We start from the raw sequence: 23,230 nt of genomic DNA, 5'->3' as shown, positions 1-23,230 counted from the left end.
ATAAGGCTAGGTTCACACTGCAAAAATCTCTGGATGGAATATCTGCAAGATTAAGCAGGCGGGGCTAGGACCGTGCGGACTTCACTGCCGTCCCCATAGACGACAATGAATTTCTGAGCGGATCTTTTGGTGGAACCCGGCCTAAAACAGATTTTCAGTTTCAGAGATTTCTGGAATCTGATTTGTTCAGCTATTTCCAATTTGGTTTTCATAAATTCCTGCTCTTTTAGGGAGCGTTCACACGGGCGGATTACCTGAGTAATTTCCTCAGCGTATTTACTAAAGAAAATCTGCAGTGGATTCTGCTACCATTCATTTCAATGGGTCAGCAGAAAATCCACAATAGAGGAAGATTTGCAGATCTTCCTTCGGACCCATTTTGAAGTCAATGGTAGCAAAATCCGCTGCAGATTTTCCGCAGCAAATACGCTGTGTAAATTCCGCACGTAATCGGCCCGTGTGAACGTACCCTAAGTCTTTTTGTTCCGGTTTCCTAAAATATAATGGTTCAAATAGGGCTAGAAACTGAATACTATCCCTATCTATCCTTCTGCTGTCTGCTCAGGACATTCCAACCAAGTTAGTTAAAGGGGTACTCCGCCCCTAGACATCTTATCCCCTATCCAAAATATCATACCTGGACGTCACAAGCCACTAGACATCTTATCCCCAATCCTTTGGATAGAGGATAAGATGTCTAGAGGCAGAGTACCCCTTTAAGCTTTTCAGGGGAAAAAGAGAATTGCAATGGAATCTACACAGATTTTTTTTTTTTTTTTTTTTTTTTTTTTACAAACCCAACTTTAACAAAATTTTGTGCTGTATTATTATGTTACTTTACCCCAAAACAGACCAGAAATGGTCTTATAATATTGATACATAATATATCTGCGTGAATGATCAGATAAATAGGGAATCATTCATATCGTAGATTTTTGGTGAATTGTTAGTGTTTTGGCGAATCGGTCACTCCGGTTGGTTGGTGCTTCGTAAATACATGACCAAGCATGGAGATCGACTATGGAAACAGTTAGCTACAGGGAGAAATGGCCTACAAACACCTAAGGCTCTGTTCACATTGTTAAAGGAGTACCCTGAGGGGGTTATCCCTAAAGAAGTGTTGAAAATTTGACCCTCTGGGGATTTATGGATAATTTCTGTAGAGTTGGGCTCTGGTGGTCTTTTTTTGATCATTGGTTATGGGGTCCCTCCTTTTTTGGAGACTTCTTTGTAAATAGGTGCAACTACTGTTTACTACTGGTGCTTTTTTTTTCATATTTGGGAAATATGAGGAATGTTCTTTTTCTAAGGTTTTGTATGCTTGCGTTTGTGGAGTTACGTTTGGATTATTCGGATTAACCATAAGGCTGTTAAAATGGTTTTCTGGGAATTTTTCATCTATCCTCGGGTCCTAAGGATAGGGGATAAGTTTGAAATCGCGGGGGGTCCGACCGCTGGGGCCCCCCCCTGCGATCTCCTGTACGGAGCCCCGACAGCCCGCGGGAAGGGGGCGTGTCGACCTCCGCACAAAGCGGCGGCCGACACGCCCCCTCAATACAACTCTATGGCAGAGCTGAAGCACTGCCTTCGGCAATCTCCGGCTCTGCCATAGAGATGTATTGAGGGGGCGTGTCGGCCGCCGCTTCATGCGGAGGTCGACACCCGCTATCTGGCCGGAGAGCCTGGCCCCCGTACAGAGAGATCGCAGGGGGCCCCAGCGGTCGGACCCCCCGCGATCTCAAACTTATCCCCTATCCTTAGGATAGGGGATAAGTTTTTCACCACTGGACTACCCCTTTAAAGTAAAATAGAGCTGAGCTGCAGTAACCCAGCATGGCCACTATACAATGTATGGCGCTGTTTGCTGTCTCACTCTGTAGATGTAGACTTTACAAAACAGCCGATTGCTGAAGTTCCTGGGTTTCGGCACCATTTTTGTCACCTTCACCAATCAAATATTGATGACCTATTAGAAGGTTAGGCCATCAATTCCCCAAAGAACTCTCTGTCACATGAGGTTGTGATGACTGACTCAATAAACAAGTTCAAGGGGGGGGGGGGGGGAGGGGCTGAAGGTTTTTCTTGAAAAATATAATATGGAGACAGGGCGTTGATCCAGGGATTTATTCTGATTGTCATATTTGGAGTCGGGAAGGAATTTTTTCCCCCTGGTGTGGAGCAGCGGATATCTGCCTCTATGAAGGGTTTTTTTTTTTTTGCCTTCCTCTGGATCAACACAGTAGGTTTATGGATTGGACTTGATGGACTTTTGTCTTTTTTCCTCCTTATGTAACTATGTAATTAAAAAAAATAAAAAATAAAAAAAAGAGTTCTAGAAAACCCCTTTAATCCAGGTGTACATGACTAAATGTTGTATATAAATATTTGCTAATGCTATACCCTATATATAAATATATATATATTTTGTTAATTAAAATAAAGTCCTTTTTGCAACATGTATATGACCTTAAAAATCATTTTGATAAAACATAATATATGCGCTTATTTAATGCAAGCTACTGAATGTATAATATATATGTAAAAGACGATGAAGTGGTTTCCAAACTGGGGACCTCCAGAAGTTGCAAAACTACAACTCCCAGCATGCCCGGACAGCCGTTGGCTGTCCGGGCATGCTGGAAGTTGTAGTTTTGCAACATCAGGAGGTCCACGGTTTGACAAACACTGTCCTAGGGGTTTGAATGCTAAAAACTTAGGCCCGGTTTACACATGGTCGGTCAGCAGGGACTGTCGGGGTGTTATTTTTCTAACAAAGTTTTTTCGGCAAAAATCGCATTGTAAAGCTTAATTCACAATATTTGAAAGAAAATGTTGTAAATTTGAATTCAATAAAAGTGAATTTACTAAGGCCGGCGATTGAAATAAAAAAGTAAAATGGAGCTAGAAGTGCCAAATTTTAAGGGGTACTCCGCTGGAAAACATATCTATCTATATATATATATATATATATATATATATATATATATATATATATTTTATAAATCCACAGATGAAAAAAAATGAAAAAAATAGCTAATTTATTGAGATTTATTTAAAGGGGTACTCGGCCGGAAAACTTTTTTTTTTTTTTTTTTTTTTTTTTAATGAACTGAGGCCAGAAAGATAAACAGATTTGTTAATGACTTCTCTTTTAAAATCTTAATCCTTCCAGTAGTTATCAGCTGCTGTATGCTCCACAGGAAGTTCTTTTCTTTTTGAGGTTCTTTTCTGTCTGACCACAGTGCTCTCTGCTGACACTGCTCTCCATGTCAGGAACTGTTCAGTGCAGGATAGGTTTGCTCCAGGTTTTGCTCCTACTCTGGACAGTTTCTGACAGGGACAGAGGTGTCAGCAGAGAGCACTGTGGTCAGACAGAAAAAAAACTCAAAAAGAAAAGAAAAGAACTTCCTGTGGAGCATACAGCAGCTGATAAGTACTGGAAGGATTAAGATTTTTAAAGAGAAGTCATTTACAAATCTGTTTAACTTTCTGGCACCAGTTCATTTAAAAAAAAAAATTTAAAAAAGTTTTCCGGCCGAGTACCCCTTTAAATGACTCTCAATAAATTTGCTGTTTGTTTTAGTTTTTTTGACTCACACACTGAAATTCATGCCGACTGTGAGATGACATAACTTTTTAGCCATAATTTTCACCAATTTGAAATCTGTAAACCAACGGGAGGCATAGACCCCTCACTCTAATCCCTGACTACTTTTTGGAAAGCAGCTTAAGCTAAAAAAATTAAAATAAATAAAAAGTCAAAAATTTTTGTATTTTTGCTGCTTTGTGCATAGTCTTGAACCGGCCTAGTTATTCATTTCTCATTCCCATTTATTGTGTTTAAAAAACATTTGCGCTGTATATGAAAGGCTATGTGCACTTTCCCTACAATTTTTTATTTTTTTTACAGTTGATTCAGTGCAACCGAAAAATAATGCAAGTTTGCAATAGGTATGAATTAAATTGAATAAAAAAAAAAAATAATAAACGGTTTGTATCTACAGTTATGCAGATTTATATGTTTCTAAGGCCCCATTCACATGTCTGAATATTTGCACAATTTCTGTCTGGAAAAATCCTGGCCGAAAGTTTCTTGGGCGGAAGACGGAATTTCCAAGTGGAATTTGTGTGAATTGGGCCTAAGGCAGTGTTTCCCATCCTGAGGGCCTCCAGCTGTTAAAAAAAAACTACAATCCACCGGCATGCCTGGAAAGCCATGACAGCATCCTCAGGTTAAAGCCCCTGCCATCAGCAGTGAATTATATCTCATCACCACTAGAGGCATACACAAATCAGGAGGGTAAATTCCTACAGGTCCAGACTACACAGAGTTGTTTTTGTAGTCTGTTACCATGGAGACACATAAATATGCATATTAATTGTATATGGAAAAATATTGGAATTGTATTTATTTTTTTATGTTTTTTTTTTTAAGGACTGTACAAGTAGCTTTGTTTATTTTTTATTCTAAACACATTTATTTTATATATTTTGGTGCTCTTATTGACTTCCTTTTTTAAATAAAATCTTTAGCTTGAACCCGCTGCATTGCTTCTCATTTTATGAACATTTGCATATGTATTATTTGCTTTTGTCACCATAAATGTTACCACAACGTGTGGACGGTTACCAGGGGTCAAGGCCTGGGGAAAAAATGTGGGAAACTGGGGTGACACACTGTAACAAACCTCCTCCTCATGTAATCTCCTTACTACTGTGGTGACACACTGTAACAAACCCCCTCCTCATGTAATCTCCTTACTACTGGGGTGACACACTGTAACAAACCTCCTCCTCATGTAATCACCTTAGTACTGGGGTGACACACTGTAACAAACCTCCTCCTCATGTAATCTCCTTACTACTGGGGTGACACACTGTAACAAACCTCCTCCTCATGTAATCACCTTACTACTGGGGTGACACACTGTAACAAACCTCCTCCTCATGTAATCTCCTTACTACTGGGGTGACACACTGTAACAAACCTCCTCCTCATGTAATCTCCTTACTACTGGGGTGACCCTCTGTAACAAACCCCCTCCTCATGTAATCTCATTACTACTGGGGTAACACACTGTAACAAACCTCCTAATGTAATCACCTTACAACTGGGGTGACACATTGTAACAAACCTCCTACTCATGTAATTCTGTGGGTCCAAGTGTCTTTTTGTGAGGGTCTATGATGGGACTCTCACCTGGATGTAGCCTTGAGAGCTTATGCATATCACCCCTGTAGTGGGGGTACCCTAGGAGACTTTCAAGCAGTCTGGGGTTAAATCAGTGTCAACTGCCTGGGACCAGTATATGAATATGCAGAGAAAAAAGGATAAAAAGGCTGTCCCCAATAGGCGCTATCTCCAGACGAAGAAATAAAAGATGAGGAAAATCCTCTTTCATAAATTAAAAGCTTGTTTATTCGATAAAACAAAGTAAATAAAGGATCACATCAAAGCAAGACGCATTTCCGGTGTTGTACCACCCTTCCTCAGTTGCAGATGAATGGAGTATGATGGGCATAGGAGCCCTCTTTATAGTCCCAAGCATAGGGCGCCAACATTGGTGGGTGTGGTCACTGAGCAACAGCTTGTCACGTCCAAATATAGGAAAGGAGGTACATGACGATACATACAGTATGTGAAAAGTAAACAAGTAAAGGTAGTGACCTAATGGATAAATGAAAACAGTATTAAAAACCATAATAAAAGATTAAATGTTATAAACCAGCGGTGGGTAAGGAGATTTTTTAGTGCAAGATTTAACCCATGGATAGCATTGTGTCTCAGAGCTCTTTTGATCCATGAAAATAATGTAAAAATAATAAAAAAATACTAAAGGTGGGTGTTCCACATTATTAAGCAGACACCATTTTCAAGCAATATGGGGAAGAAAAAAGAACTCTCTGCTGCTGAAAAGAGTGAAATAGTTTAATGCCTTGTACAAGTTATGAAAATATTAGATATTTCACAAAAAGCGTGATCATCGCACTATTGAGAGATTTGTGGCTGATTCAGAACACAGACTGGTTCGTACAAATAAAGGCACATTGAGGAAGATTTCTGCCAGATCCATGCATCGGATCAAGAGAGCAGCTGCTAACATACCATTACATAGCAGAAAACAGATATTTGAAGCTGCTGGTGCCTCTGGAGTCCCATGGAAATCAAGGTGTAGAGTCCTCCAGAGTCTTGCAACTGTGCATAAACCTTCTATTCGGCCACCACTAACCAATGCTCACAAGCAGAAAAATAGGGCAGCATTGGGCAGAAAAATACATGAAGACTAATTTTCAAACAGTCCTATTCCCTGATGAGTGCCATGCAACCCTGAATGGGCCAGATGGGCGAGTAGTGGATGGTTGGTAGACGGCCACCCTGTTCCAACAAGGCTGCAATGTCAGCAAGGTGGTGGTGGAGTCATGTTTTGAGTCGGAATCATGGGAAGAGAGCTGGTCGGCCCCTTTAGGTTCCCCAAAGGTGTAAAGATGACCTCTGCAAAGTATGTGGAGTTTCTGACTGACCACTTTATTCCCTGTTATAGAAGGAAGAACTATGCTTTCCGTAATAAAATAATCTTCATTCATGACAATGCACCATCTCATGCTGCAAAGAATACCTCTGCATCAATGGCTGCTATGGGGATAAAAGGAGAAAAAGTCAATCCTATTGAGAATCTTTGGAGCATCCTCAAGATAAAGATCTATGAGGGTGGGAGGCAGTTTACATCCAAACAGCAGCTCTGGGAGGCTATTCTGACATCTTGCAAACAAATTCAAGCAGAAACTGTCCAAAAACTCACAAGTTCAATAAATGCAAGACTTGTAAAGCTGCTATCAAATAAGGGGTCCTAGGTTAAAATGTAACATGACCTGTTAAAATGTTTAAAAAGTGAAACGTTTGATTGAAATAGCTTTTGATTTCAGTAAATATGCTGCAAACACAACAAATGACAATTCTTTGTTGTTCTTTAAAACCTATAAAGTGTTTTGAAACTTACTGTGCATAATAATTTGAAACAGTGCATTGTAAGTTTTTCATGTTTAAAAAAAATCCTGTTATCATTAGGAGGTTTGTTCAATAAAATTTGAAATGTAATCTTAATAGTTGATTACATTAGAATTATGCTGACTGTTATTTACATCAATTATTTAGGTAAAAGAGAAAAATATAATTTGCATAATAATTTGGAACAGGGTGTAGAAGGTTCATGAGAATAAAATGCAACAAGAGAAACTGAGTGATTCATTCAGGCCCTGAGGTATCTGTGAATTAAGTCAGAAGATCCATCTGCACTCCGTTGAGGAGAAGTTTTTTATCCCAATCCCCACCCGGTACATGGCGTGGTATCAATTGGATGTCAATGAACTTAATGGCATTCGGATCCCCACCGTGAAGTATGAACATGCCTGGCAATTGCCGTGTCACAGTCATGCGCTATATCACCATGGTGATCCTGAATACGTCTTGGAAATTAGCGCTTGGTTTACACTACAGAGTCCAGGGGACAGGGACACTGGGCCAAATAAATGTCCCATTCTGACCTGCAGTTGATAAAGTCCCTGATAGTAAATAACACCCCTGTTGAAGAGCATTTCAATGTTTTCCTCGTATTCATGGAACCCCAATTCCACACAATTGCCTGACCTGAAAGTACCCCTTGTTTTTTTTTATATGCCAACAATTCCCTCCAGTGGTCATAGACAGGTGGCTCCTAACCACGGAGTCCTTGATATTCAGGCCCTTCCAAAATGTAATCAAAGGTCTGTCTCCTATCATGTCCCTTATATCAGTGTCATCCTGAAGAATGCCCCAGTAGTGCTGAAAAATCTCACAGACCTCTCAATGCTGGTTATCAAATGTCCCAATTATCTGGATTATGTCCTGATTGTCACTTTGCTGTTTTGGGATCAATAGATCCCTCCTCCTCTTTGACACGGACCACTCAAAGGCCCTCCTTAGGACATCATCCGGATAACCCCTAGCATTAAAGCGGTTCCTGAGGTCACGTGCCTATGTAAGAAATTTACCTGTACTGGAGCAGTTCCTCCTAAGCTGAAGATATTGGCTCCTTTGGAATTCCTTTCCTTAGGGCCAATGGATGGAAACTCTCCCACCTTAGGTGGCTATTAGTAGATGTTGGTTTCCTGTAAACACTGGTTTCTATATTACCTTCTTTACTTCAAGTAATGAATACATCCCTATAGCCAGTTTATAGAGATCCCATTCACAGGTGAAATGCAGTCCCAGATCATTGTTATTGAGCAGGTACACAAAGCTCTGGACCTCCTCTCCAGTTCACACCCACAGCACAAATATGTCATCTATATACCTCAGCCAGATATCTAAATGTTCATGCCACTGGCTGAGTTCCTCACCAAAGACCACCATTGCCTCCCACCACCCCAGGAGTAAGTTGACATACGAGGGGGCACAATGGCTCCCCATCGTGGTGCCCCGTAGCTGGTGGATGATTTGACCGCCAAAGAGGAAATAGTTGTGGGTGAGACAAAATTCGAGGAGCTCCAGAACAAAATCACTGTGTGGTACCAACTTGATGTCTCTCATTGATAAGAAATGCCCCACTGCTCTGAGCCCCAGATTATGTCTGATTGAGCTATAAAGCACCTCTACATCTACTGAGGCTAAGATCATTCCCTCATCCATCGAGATACCTTCCAGTTTGGACAGAAGATCTGCCATATCTCTATTGTAGGAGGGCAGAGTAAGCACAAATGGGCAGAGTATTTGGTCCAGATTATAAACCTGAATTTTGTGTTAAACTACTCGCTCCCGAGACAATCGGACAGCCCTTTAAGGGTTCCACGCCCGTGTGAATCTTCGGGAGTGAGTAGAAAGTTGGTATTATTGGGTTCTCTGGACACAAAAAATTGTAGCTCTTTCTCATCAATGGTCTCATTATTAAATGCCCTCATAAGAATCCAGAGTCCAACAAAATGGAATGACACATGTTGATATACCATTTGTCCATCTCCCCCACATTTCTCCCTTTATCTGATGGCTTTATGGTGATACTGGAATCAGCAGATAGTGCTTCAAGAGCCTTTCTCTCTGCAGGAGTAAGGCTATTCCAGCCCCCCATTTGCGATTGTTCCATCTTTCTGAGTTCTTTGAATACCAGAGACTCAAAACGGCAAAATTAAGGTAGTTCTGCAAGGTAGTGAACAGGCACTTTGTAGGATCTCTATGAACTTCCGTCTGTAGGGCTGGCAAAGTATTCAAAGTACTCAGCTCTGAGACAGGGAGGCTAAGTTTTTAATTATTTAATGCACTACGGATCCCAGTTTCCTAATATTTGATTAACTAGTAGGTGAGTGAGAAACCACCCGCCGCCCCCCCCCCCCCCAAAAAAAAAGAAGAATGAAATTAACCTTCAAATCTCTTACAAATTAAATAAAAAAATTCTGTTAAAGGAATTGTTGGACGTGGTACAGGACATAGTACCTCTGCCATGTCCTCTGTCGGTAAGAATGATGGTGGCAGTACCAGCACTAGTACAGGTAGCAACAGAAGCCAGGTGTCTGTTGGTAGTAGTAGCAGCCACTTCAGCAAGCAAAAGTTTTCCCCGTCTACCAGGGATTATTTGGTTTTGAAAAATGGTATGAACTGGTTGACTGGGTTGAGTTCTTCTCAGTAGGAGAAAGAAAAGTCTGACAATGGGATGTTGAGACAAGTGGATTTCTCATTGTTACATGGCATGGTGAAAATGTCCATCCTAGACGGTCTCTTGCATCTTTTCTGTATGTGCTACCCTCTCTAGTGCAAAGCAGAAGGATAGCATTAGTATAAGTTTTGTGAGAACAGTCAGCCTTTAGGGTGTGTTGCAGAGGTGGATAAGGTAGATGCAATGGGCGAGCATACCACTAGTGGGACTGGGGGGGGGGTAGGCATGATTTGGTTTGGATACTGTAAGTCATCATGGGGGATATGCTAAGGAGCAGAAAAGGAGGCTTGAGAAAAAAGCCTTCCAAAGGATGGGCAAAGTCGAGTGGTGGTGTAACTCTTTACGATATCCTACAGAGTGAGAATTCTTTACTATCTTACCAGATGCAGGAAAGAAGGTACAGTGTGGTCTCTGCAAAAAAGAAAGTAAGATGTAGGCGGGGTCTGAGTTTAGGAATTACAGCTCTATGTAAGCTACCACTAGTCTTTTGCACAATCATATGTTGGAGAGGATAGGCCACTCCATGCAGTTGTCAGTGTACAGTACAAGATCTTCCACAGTAGATAGGGTAGATGGAGTAGTAGCTATGGCTAGGGCCAGCATTACATGATACACAATTTAAAAAATGATTCAAATAAAAAAAATAAAAAAATTCTTTACTGTGCGTGGTCTTCTATGTACTGTTGCAACTCCCATAAAGGGTGACTTTTGCATTATTCTTTTAAACTTTCAAAATTTACAAACATGATGTATTTACTGTCGTCAGGTTCTTCACTATTTTAAAACACTTACCAATCCTGTTGCACCTCAGTAAAAGGGATCATTTTCTGAACGCTTGACAAAAGCCATTGGGTCTTCCGATATCTTTGTGTACATTTTAACACCGGCAGGCATCTGCAAAACAACCAGGGATGCTTTATCCACCCTCCGTTGTAGCATTAGGGAAAGAGTATAGCGTTGTCACTCCTAAGAGAACAAGATTGTCTGCCAGCAATGTCGTAAAACTCAGGTTTGTTAAAGGGAATCAGGTGTAGATCAGTGTGGAATTTAGCGCTCCTGTGCCAGATGCCACTGATTAGACAATACTACCACTACCACATGCTGTCTGCTGGCCACTAAAACTATCACCAGTTCACCACTGACTGCTGTCCTGTCCGTTGTTTACTACAACTCCCAACAATCTGCCACCTGCTGCTGTACGCTGGCTACTACTATACCAAAAGTCAGCCACTGGCTACTGGCTGCTTGAAACTACAACTCCCACCAGTCCACCTCCTCTTACTGCCCACTGGCTACTACAACACCCACCAGTCTGACACCTCCTCCAGGCCCTTAAAATTAGATTTCTAAATGATGAGCCCCAAATTAATTCAGACTATAGGTGGAATTAATCATTGGTTTTACCGTGTTTTCGTGGTGTAAATAAGTCACACAGTTTGTCTCAGATGCTGTTTAGAGACTTTTGCTTTTGAAGCTTTTTAAAAAATTGTGGAGCTATGCCATAGTCTGGTCAACTTTCTGCAGTGGTCAAGAATCATGTGCAATTGTTGCATGGTTTGTCACAAAAGCCCATCATTTGTCATATATCTACACCAGCCTTGATTTGGCTTACAAAACTGGCTGTGGATAGCATTATTAAAAACTCGCACATTTTGTTGCATGGGTTAAATCTTGCACAAAAAGTCGCAGGATCCAAAGTAAGAAATGAAAGTAATCAAAGTAAGTAAGTATTGAAGTAAGACATGTGATCAGCACCAGATTTATCAAATGCCCTGCAAAGTGTAATAAGTTTGGCGCAAGTACACAGTTTCTGCCAAATTAATGGGGTAAAAAGATGTTCACCTACACCACTCGAGTAAAAAAAAAACAAATCTCTAAATACACACTCTAAACCAGACCTCAAAGTTAATTTAGACCTCAGACCTGATACCAGAATTTATTTGGACTCTAGGCTAGATGAAGTCAGAGCTCAGATCAGATCAACAAGTATTTGCCACTCACACAAACACTACTCTATATACAGACACTGCATAAACACTAGATACACACACTGGGGGACATGTATCATTTCCAGTGTATAATAGAAGTTTTTTACCCCTCTGCCTGTTGTCTAAATTTGGCGCAGCTGCTTTAATTTATCATTCTTGCGCAGCTACTTTCTTGAATTGCTTTTAAATTTAGAATTCTCCTCAGAGCATAAATTTACACCGCAGCTCGATTTAGTAGGAGCTTTGTCTGCAGCGTTTCTGCACCTAAACAGTAATTGCGTCCTCGTTATTAGTTTTAGAATTTTTTTTCTTCATTATGTAGAGTTTTAATCTCACAATAATACCACTTTTTGCACCCAATTATAACACATCAATTATACCAATGTCCTTATTCTTCATTTAACATCTGTGACCCCCCTGTGCAAATCACCTCAAATGTACATGGTGCACTCTACCTTCTGGGTCTTGTTGTGCGCCCGCAGAGCACTTTGCGCCCACATATGTGGTATCTCCGTACTCCGGCTAAATTGTGTCCCAAAAAATGGGGATCTTTTTTCCCATTTACCTCTTGTGAAAATGTAAAGTATGCGGCAACATCAGCATGTCAGTGTCAATAATTTTATTTTTATACACTAACATACTGGTGTAGACTCCAACTGTTCCTTTTCATAATGGGTAAAAGGAGAAAAAGCCCCCTAAAATCTGTAAGGAAATTTGTCCCGAGTACGGCGATACCCCATATGTGACCCTAAAATGTTGCCTTGAAATACGACAGGGCTCCAAAGTGAGAGCGCCATGCGCATTTGAGGCCTAAATTAGGGTTTTGCATAGGGGTGGACATAGGGGTATTCTATGCCAGTGTTTCCCAAACAGGGTGCCTCCAGCTGTTGCAAAACTCCCAACATGCCTGGACAGTCAATGGCTGTCCGGCAATACTGGGAGTTGTTGTTTTGCAACAGCTGGAGGCTCCATTTTGGAAACAGTAGGCACACGGGTTGGGAAAAAGAGTTAGGAAACGAACAATGTTTCCCAACTAGTGTGCCTCCAGCTGTTGCAAAACTATAATTCCCAGCATGGCCAGACATGCTGAAAGTTGTATTTTGGCAATATCTGAAGGGTCAGATGTTGACGAACTACAACTCCCAGCATGCTTGGGCAGTCTGGGCATACTGGGAGTTGTAGTTTTGCAACAGCTGGAGGTCCACAGTTTGTAGACCACTGTATAATGGTCTCCAATCTATGGTCTTCCAGATGTTACAGAACTGGGCATGCAGAGATTTGTAATTTTGGAACATCTGGAAGAGCACAGATTGGAGACCATTATACAGTGGTCTCCAAACTGTGGCCCTCCAGATGTTGCAAAACTACAACTCCCAGCATGCCCAGAAAGCCAAAGGCTGTCTGGGCATGCTGGGAGTTGCAATTTTGAAACTCCCAGAGGCAGCAGTGAGATCGCTTTATGGCGATCTCACTGCTGCCAATGAAGATGCCGCACTGCTGCTGCAAACTCACCACGGGGACGCACCACCCCCGGGACCGCCTGGAGGACGCCGCTCGCACCGGGACTGCTCATGACACCGCATGGCCGGGTAAGTGACGCTGGGGGACGGGTAAGGGACACTTAGCAGAGCGGTGTGTGTCCCGATCCCCGTGATCCAGACTCACACACCGCGCTGCTAAGTATTCTCATAGCGAAACGCTGCTATCAGCTAGTCAGATTTGACCAGCTGATAGCAGCGATCGCTGGGGGGGGGGGGGGGGGATGAAACCCCCCGTGGTCACATGGTAAGATGGCTGGATATCAGTGATAGCCACCATCTTACCGGGCGCTGGGGAAAAGTATAACGGAAAGGAGAATGATCTACAGTGTTAAGTGGATTACAAAACTATTTTAATGTGACGGAGCTTGTGCAATGATAAGTTATCAAACATTTCCTATGTAAATGTATTAAATTGTTGGATCATAAAATAACAATACCAATATACAAGTGATCTAATGAATAACTGAACTGGAAACAAATATTCTATATGCAAATTATTTTAAAAGTGCTTTAGAATAACCAAGGAGTAAAGAGCAATATAAAGCAACCAAATGAGGAATTGAGATAGGAAAGTGAAAACATTCTGGTGGTTCCTTAGTAGAACTTTCCTTCAGAAATAGAAAGGATTTCGCTACGTGCAGTTATAGTTGGCTTATATTTGCGGGGGAAAAGACGCACGTACGTCAAAATTTTTGGTGCAAAGGAAAAGAACGCAGGTAATAAATCCATGTGTACTATAAATGCAGCTCCAAGGTACCCTGATTAGGCCACATCTGGAGGACATGCTCTACCAAAACGTGCGCAAAAAAATGGGAAAAAAAAAGGGCTTGCGCAAAATTTTGCGCAAAAAAATACCCACAAAACAGGGGTAAAATCTTTGATACATGTCCCCCACTGGCCCCATTTACAAAGACTGGAGTGTCGGTTAGGTTTTTTTTTTCAGTGTACTCGTCTTTTTTTCCTTGTGATTTACTAATCTGTCGCATGTGTCTGTTTTTTTTTTTTTGTTTCGCACGATATTAAATTCTGTCGCACGGGAATAAAAAGTGTCGCACTGGAAAAATAAAAATTAAACCAAATAAATAAAGTAAAGTTACTCTGCACAAAGATGTAACTTTACATTCATGATTGTTAATGGGTTAACAACCCAAAAGTTTAAAAAAAATATATATATAAAAAAAAAAAATATATATATATATATATATATATATATATATATATAAATTAAAAAAAATCTATTACATAATTTAATCATAAAAGCGTTGAGGGGTTAAAATGCTTTTAAAGTATAAAACAAGTAATCATGAAAAACAATGGTCAGCTGTCCCTTCCTCAAAAACACTCCATTTTTCCATTTTCACTCGACCCCTGGGCTGTCGGTTTTTCAGAGTCGAGAAATCACACTTTTTTCGGAGTGATTTCACAATTACTCCGAGTGATTTTTTCCATTTTGTCAGGTTAACGCCCATTTTTGAGTAAACCACGCCCATTTTGTAGGTTAAATTAAACTCTCCAAGTGTTTTTGAAAATGTAGGTTGTGCGCCTAAATTTTGGGTGCAGATTTGGTCGCACGCGGGATTCGACCAAATTTTGGGCGCAATAACTGAGAAAAAACGTTGGTTCTCCTTTAGTAAATGAGGGCCACTGTGTTCACTTACTGTATATACTCGAGTATAAGCCGAGTTTTTCAGCACGATTTTTCATGCTGGAAACGCCCCCCTCGGCTTATACTCGAGTGAACTCTCTGCCTGTCAATCCGTTCTCAGTGGTCTTCAACCTGCGGACCTCCAGATGTTGCAAAACTACAACTCCCAGCATGCCCGGACAGCCATCGGCTGTCCGGGCATGCTGGGAGTTGTAGTTTTGAAACATCAGGAGATCCGCAGGTTGAAGACCACTGCCCGGGCCTTCGTCATTATCCAGACCCCCCTTTAGTTTTCTACTCACCTCCCCTCGGTGGGAAGGAAGGGAGAGCTGGTCCGGGCCATCTATGCTGCAGGGACCGGGGAGGGTTTGTCGTTCCGGGCTGTCCAATTTCACCGGGAGGCCCTCTTCTCCGCTCCAGGCCGGCCCCAGACTAGTGATGTTGCCTTGACGATGATGCACAGGGACGTCCGTGCGCAGCAGACATACCTGCGCATGAGCATCACTGTGCGTCGTCGGCAACGTCAAGGCAACGTCACTAGTCCGGGGCCGGGCCCGCAGCGGAAAAGAGGGCTTCCCGGTGAAAATGGACAGCCCGGAACGACTAACCCTCCCCACCGGACGGTCCCTGCAGCATAGATGGCCCGGACCAGCTCACCCTTCCTTCCCACCGATGGGAAGGTGAGTAGAAAACTAAAGGGGGGTCTGGATGATGACGAAGTCTGCAGTGGTCTTCAACCTGCAGACCTCCAGATGTTTCAAAGCTACAACTCCCAGCATGCTGGGAGTTGTAGTTTTGCAACATCTTGAGGTCCGCAGGATTAAGATCACTGATGAAGGGATTGACAGGCGGTGATGATGAAGGGGGGGGGGATGATGACGGGGTGATAATGACAGGGGTCTGGATGTTGACAGGGGGGGATGATGACATGGTGATGATGAGGGAGTGTTAATGACGGGGGTCTGGATGATGACAGGGGGGATCATGACATGGGGGAATGATGTATTTCCCACCCTAGGCTTATAGTCGAGTCAATAACTTTTCCTGGGTTTTTGGGGTGAAATTAGGGGCCTCGGCTTATATTCGGGGTCGGCTTATACTCGAGTATATACGGTACTTCTTAGAAGGTTGTGGATAAATACTGCATTAGGATCTGAGCCATTTGGAACTCAAGCAGCTTTATCTGAAAACATTAATCTAAAAATTACCCTGACCGCAAAAAAGCGTTATATTCTGGGACTCTTTTCAGCTGTGGGAGTCAGTGTGTGCGCAAGTACTAGACCCTGGAGATCTGGAGAAGGTTTAGTAACTGTATTTCAAAAAAACTAAATGTTATGTGTATAAAAAATAGTTCTAAACGTAAAAGAGCAGTATCAAGAGTAATGGCTTTCATTCTAAAATAGTTACAGAAGTATGGTGAAATCTCTCTGGAACCGATTTCACAATTTTGCTTTTTAACATTGTACTTTTGATATAAACAACAAGCACTTTACATAACTGTACACAAGGCTGTGCATGGAGTTTCTGCATTACCCTTTCCCCTCATTGTAATAAACCTTGCGTTATGTCTCTTATTAAAGGGGTACCCCTGTGGAAAAAAAAAAATTCAAATCAACTGGTGCCAGAAAGTTAAACAAATTTGTAAATTACTTCTATTAAAAATCTTCACCCTTCCAGTACTTATTAGCTGCTGTATACTACAGAGGAAGTTGTGTAGTTCTTTCCAGTCTGACCACAGTGCTCTCTGCTGACACCTCTGTCCGTGTCAGGAACTGTCCAGAGCAGGAAAGGTTTGCTCCTACTTGTACCTGTTCCTAGTTTGGACAGTTCCTGACACGGACAGAGGTGTCAGCAGAGAGCACTGTGGTCAGACTGGAAAGAACTACACAACTTCCTGTGGAGCATTCAGCAGCTAATAAGTACTGGAAGGATTAAGATTTTTTAATAGATATAATTTGCAAATCTGTTTAACTTTCTAACACCAGTTGATTAAATAAATTCCACCGGAGTACCCCTTTAAATTTTCTTATAAAAGGGGTAATCCAGAGATGTAATTCTCCTTTTATAACAGAGACAGAGAAAAGCGATTTATGTACTGTCAGCAGGTTCCTCAATGTCCTGTTGCAACTGCTATAAAGCAACAGTTTTTTATAATTCGTTTTACATTTTCAAAAAGGTTCCTGTTGCGACTCCCAGAATTATGTATAATAATTTTTTTTTCAAAAATTACAAAAACTATTTCTTTACTGTGGTCAGGTTCTTCACTTTTTCGAGATACTGTTCCCAATCAGAATAACCCAGGCTCAGCAGATGTAATATAGTATGGCAGCACTTGACTTTCCATCGATGAGAGGAGGAACAAGGAGGAGGGTAAGCTACACTGTTCCATGTGGGGGGGGGGGGATGCAATGTGTCTGTGGGGAAGGACCTGCTTGAGGAGGAGGATAGGCTGCAGGTGTCAGAAGTTGAACCAGATCGGCAACCATGGAAGTGTCACTACTATTTCCTGGCATCGTTGCAGTGGAGCCTCGTTCTGCAGGATTTTGACCTGGTGGGCCAAATTATTAGGCCTGGCAAGTATCTACCATGGCATGCACTATGCTGCATCCTCCCCAGTCCGGACCCTGATGGTAGATCCGGCAATGGATCCTGCTGAGTTGCCGCTGCCAAGTCTCGCTGACTTCTCCTCCGTGGTTGCCCAGCAGTCTCAGCAGATCGCCCAACAAGAACAACAGCTGTCGCAGTTGGCTGCCATGCTCCAGCAGCTTTTGCCTCCACAGCCTCTACCATCTCCTCCGCCAGCTCCAGCATCTCCCCCACTACGAGCTGCCGCTTCTACCTCTAGAATCCGCCTGTCTCTTCCTGAGAAATTTGATGGGGACTCTAAGTTGTGCCGTGGGTTCCTGTCCCAATGTCCCCTGTACCTCGAGATGATGTCGGACCAGTTCCTCACAGAACGGTCTAAGGTGGCTTTCGTGGTCAGCTTGTTATCTGGAAAGGCCGTGTCCTGGGCCACACCACTTTGGGACTGCAACGATCCTGCCACTGCTTCCATCCAGCCCTTCTTCTCCGAAGTACGCAGTGTCTTTGAGGAGCCAGCCCGGCCTTCCTCAGCCGAGACGGCTCTATTGAATCTTGTCCAAGGGAGCAATTCAGTGAGCAAATACGCCATACAGTTCGCACCCTCGCCTCTGAGCTAGCCTGGAATAATGAGGCCCTCTGCTCGACCTTCAAGAAAGGTTTATCCAGCCACATCAAAGATGTTCTGGCCGCACAAGAAATTCCTGCTACCCTGTCTGAACTCATCCATTTGGCCACCCGCATTGACATGCGTTTCTCTGAAAGACGCCAGGAGCTTCGCCAGGAAAAGGATCTTGTTCACACCAGGCGGTTTTCTCGCTTGGCACCTCTCTTCCAGTGTCCTTTGCAACCTGTTGCTGTGCCTTCCGCCGAGGAGGCTATGCAAGTGGATCGGTCTCACCTGACCCAACAAGAGAGGACTCGCTACAGGAACGAAAACTTGTGCCTGTACTGTGCTAGTACCGAACATTTCCTCAAGGACTGTCCTATTCGTCCTCCGCGTCAGGGAAACGCATGCACCTAGTTAATGTGGGAGAGGCGTTGCTAGGTGTGAATTCTTCCTCTCCACGACTGACTATACCTGTGCGGATTGCTGTACCCGCTAATACTAATACTTCCTTCTCCGCTGTGGCCTTTCTGGACTCGGGTTCAGCAGGAAATTTCATTGAAGCCTCTCCCATCAACAGATTCAATATTCCTGTTACCCGTCTCGTCAAACCTCCCTTCATTTCATCCGTGAATGGAGAAAGACTGGTCTGCACCGTGCATTACCGCACAGAACCTCTGCTCATTAGTGTTGGAGTTCATCATCATGAAAATATTGAATTTTTTGTATTGCCCAACTGTACCTCAGAAATTCTTCTTGGCTTGCCCTGGCTCCAGCGTCACGCACCTATCCTCGACTGGGCCACCGGGGACATTAAAGATTGGGGATCTTTCTGCCACAAGCGATGTCTCAAGTCTGTTCCTACAAGCCAAGTCTCCATCGCTACACCTTTGCCTGGCCTTCCTAAGTCCTATCAGGACTATTCTGATGTTTTTTGTAAAAAGCAAGCAGAGGTCTTACCACCACACAGACCCTGCCCTATTGACTTGCTTCCTGGTACCACACCGCCCCGTGGCAGGATTTACCCACTCTCTGCTCCAAAAACGCAAGCCATGTCTGAATATATTCAGGAAAACCTAAAAAGAGGTTTTATCCGGAAATCTTCTTCTCCTGCCGGAGCTGGATTCTTCTTCGCTGCTAAAAAAGATGGATCTCTACGCCCATGTATAGACTACCGCGGTCTTAATAAAATCACAGTGAAAAAACGCTGTCCTCTGCCACTCATCTCTGAACTCTTTGACAGACTGCGTGGAGCAAAAATTTTCACCAAACTTGATCTAAGGGGCATGTCCGTCAAGTGCTCCAGCGCCTTCGTGAAAATCATCTTTACACCAAAATTGAAAAATGTCTTTTTGAACGCAGCTGTCTACCTTTTCTGGGATACCTATTCTCCGGTCAGGGTCTTCAAATGGATCCTGACAAACTCTCCGCGGTATTGGATTGGCCTCGCCCCTCTGGACTTCATGCTATCCAGCGCTTCCTCGGATTCGCCAACTACTATCATCAATTCATTCCCCACTTTTCTACCATCGTTGCTCCTATTGTGGCATTGACTAAGAAAAACGCGAATCCAAGGTCCTGGCTTCCCCAACGGATGAAGCTTTCAAACCCATTAAGGCCGCCTTCGCCTCTGCACCAGTCTCGTCAAGGCCAGATCCTCTGAAGCCTTTCTTCCTTGAGGTTGATGCCTCCTCAGTGTCCTTCTTCAAAAAACCGCTAAGGGAAAAAACGTCTCTTGCTGATTTTTCTCCAAAACGTTTTCTCCTCCTGAAAAAAAATATTCTATAGGAGACTGAGAACTGTTGGCCATCAAGTTGGCACTTGAGGAATGGAGACACCTCCTGGAGGGATCCCTTCACCCCATCACCATTTATACTGACCATAAAAACCTGTCTTATCTCCAATCCGCCCAGCGGTTAAATCCTCGCCAGGCCAGATGGTCCTTGTTTTTTGCCCGCTTCAATTTTCGAATCCATTTTCGTCCTGCAGACAAGAATGTCAGGGCTGATGCACTATCACGTTCCACCAATGCCTCAGAAGCCGAGACCCTTCCTCAGCACATCATACCTCCTGAGTGTCTGAGTGTCTTCGCCTCCGGATTCTCAAATGGGGCCATTCCTCCCATTTGGCTGGTCACGCTGGAATCAAAAAATCTTTACAGTTGATTGCCAGACACTATTGGTGGTCCTGCCTGGAAAAAGATGTGACCGATTTCGTACGAGCCTGTACAGTGTGTGCACATGACAAGACTCCACGACAAAGAAGCCTGCAGGTCTTCTCCTTCCTCTGCCGGTGCCTGAACAGCCTTGGTCTCACATAGCCATGAACTTCATCACTGACCTCCCTTTATCTCATGGCAACACCGTCATTTGGGTGGTCATTCATCGCTTTACCAAAAAGGCTAATTTTGTCCCGCTTCCTGGCCTTCCTTCTGCGCCACAGTTTTTTCTGCAGATTTTTCGTCTTCACAGGCTACCCACGCATATCGTCTCAGATAGAGGCGTTCAATTTATTTCAAAATTTTGGAGAGCACTCTGCAATCAATTAAAGATCAAATTGAATTTCTCTTCCTCCTATCACCCCCAATCCAATGGGCAAGTGGAAAGAGTGAATCAGATTCTTGGTGATTACTTGCGACATTTTGTCTCCTCCCGTCAACATGATTGGGTCGATCTTCTGCCCTGGGCAGAATTCTCGTACAATTTCAAAAATTCTGAGTTGTCCTCCAAATCTCCATTTTTTGTGGTGTACGGCCGTCACCCGAAGAGAGGTCTTGGGAACCCGATGTCAATATCCTGGACAAGGAACTCATTTATACATTTTTGGGTTCCAAAAAGAGGGGGAGACCCAAGGGGGGGGGTACTGTAACGCCGAGCGCTCCGGGTCCCGCTGCATCCCCGGAGCGCTCACGGCGTCTCTCTGCTTGCAGCGCTCCACTCTCGCCGGAGGGGATGCGATCCGGGGGACGGGACGTGCCCGCTCACGGATCACGTCCCAGGTCTCTTACTCACCACGTCCTCCTTCACTTCCCTCCCGGCGCGCGCGGCCCCGCGCGCATGCGCCGGCTCTATAAAATTTAAAGGGCCAGTGCACCACTAATTGGTGCCTGGCCCAATCAGTACAAAACATATAAAAACCCACTTCCCCTTCCTGTCCTTGCCGGATCTTGTTGCCTTGTGCGCTGTGAAAGCGTTTCTGTGTGTATCCCAAGCCTGTGTATGCAGACCCCTTGCCGTTGCCCCTGACTACGAACCTTGCCACCTGCCTTGACCTTCTGCTACGTCTGACCTCCCCTTGCCTTGTCCTTGTGTACCGCGCCTGTCTCAGCTGTCAGTGAGGTTGAGTCGGTATCGGGTGGAATAACCTGGGGGTTACCTGACGCAGCAAGTCCATCCCGCTTTGTGGTGGGCTCTGGTGAAAACCAGTAACCTCTTAGATTCCGTTCCCCTGGTACGGCCCATGCCATCGCCTCACTGACACAGAGGATCCACTCCCGTGTCCTCCCCACATACCAGTCCGGACCCTGACAGCAACCAATCAGATAGCTTCTTTAATTTTTAGAGAGGCCTGGGAAAAATGAAAGATGCAATGTGATTAGTTGCTATGGGGCTGGCTGGGATTTGTTGTGCACTACTGTACACAGTACTGAAGGTGACAGGAGGTCACTGTCTGAGGCCATTCCACTGAACAATGATTTTCTCTACTTGTAATGTGATTTTTTGGCTTGTTCACTACTGGCTGGGATTTGTAGTGCACCATGGAGTGCAAGCCGTACCTGGCAAAGTTCAGTGAGCCACTGTCATCCCAAAGTTCTGAGCGGGATCGAGTTTTCTGGACTCAGCTTGCTCATCTCTATAGACAGAATAGAGTGAACATGTCAGTTTTACAGTTTTACTGTACAGTGTTTGTTCTTACATAAAAACAAAACACCCTATAAGTTGCAAAATTGCATTTGTTTTATTTTCCTCTACAAATAATATAATTTTCCTTGTGCCATAGATTTTATAGCAAAGTGAAAGGTTTCATTACAAAGCACAGTTGGTCACATAAATAACAACAAGCCCTTATATGGGTCTATAGGTGGAAAAGCAATAAAATGCAAAAACTTAAAATGGGCTAAATGGGCTGCACGAACTTATGAAATTCAGCTGCTAATTTATCTAATTTATCCCAAGAAGACAATTGGATTTCTGCGTGGAGATTTTTTGCTCTGGTTTTTCTTTCACTGCTGTTTTTACTTCTCTTACATCTTTTTTTCCTCAGAAAGATGTTTCCCGACTGATGGTCTTTCTTATCTCTTAAAAACATGTCTATTTTAACTTCCCTTATGTTAGCTTGTAAAGAGAAGAACTTTTTAACATGTCTTAAGTTTTTTTTTTCTTCTTCTGAAAGCCACATATGAAACTTAGTTTGGCCCTCAACAGTTCTTTTGCGATTGACTCTTCTTCCTGTTCATTGCTCTACAAGAAACATAGTTACAATATTTTAAGATAAAAAAAATTACCAGAGTCCATCAAGTTCAACCTAAAACTAGGGATGAGCGAATCGGATCTGACGAATCTGAATTCGTTACGAATTTCAGGAAAAATTTGAGTCGCAACTAATGCGAATATCAGCGTGATTCGATCGCACAAATCCCTTCATTAAACTCCATTTAGTGCGGTCCAGGCTCCAGGGCATCTAAAATGGCAGATCCACATGTGAGGACATGGGGCAAGGAATGCTGGGAAGGCGGGAACAAGGGTAGGCGGGATGACCTTGAATCACATGCAGCATGCAGCCTATCAGCAGCCAGTCCCCCCCTGTGATGTCACAGCCCTATATAATTGGCAGCCATATTGCAGCCAGTCACTTCAGCCTTTCATTGCAGAGATATAGATAGGGACAGACAGCGCTGTTTGTTGGCCAGAAAAGCTTTTTCCAGCAGTGATTCACCTCCTAGTGACATCAGCGTTCTGTTGCACAGAGGGACAGAGAGCAGTGTGTGTTGCACAGTGTGTTGCACAGAACAGCAGAGATTCAGCTCAAGCCCAGATCCTGCCTAGAAGCACTGATAGGGAAGGGAGTGAGATTGAGAGAGATACTGTGAAAAGGCCAGGCAAAAGTACACACCGGCTGGTGTTGTACACAAATACTTTTTTAAGCGTACTGGAGAGTATTGTACTCCCTTCATATACGCACTAAGT

General features: G+C 43.3%; 1 long non-coding RNA gene across 1 annotated transcript; it reads right to left on the bottom strand.

Moving 5' to 3' along the window:
• Window positions 1-9,997: 9,997 nt before the first annotated feature.
• LOC130275377 (uncharacterized) lies at window positions 9,998-15,286 on the bottom strand. Its single transcript, XR_008844754.1, has 3 exons — window positions 15,160-15,286; window positions 10,476-10,577; window positions 9,998-10,094 (listed from the first exon to the last, which is right to left on the bottom strand). It is a non-coding gene; the product is annotated as an uncharacterized LOC130275377 (long non-coding RNA).
• Window positions 15,287-23,230: the final 7,944 nt, after the last annotated feature.

Source organism: Hyla sarda, chromosome 6, assembly GCF_029499605.1.
Source record: "Hyla sarda isolate aHylSar1 chromosome 6, aHylSar1.hap1, whole genome shotgun sequence".
Classification (NCBI taxonomy): Eukaryota; Metazoa; Chordata; class Amphibia; order Anura; family Hylidae; genus Hyla; species Hyla sarda.
Note: the sequence above shows the minus strand (reverse complement) of the source record. Positions and strands in the feature narration are given on the sequence as shown.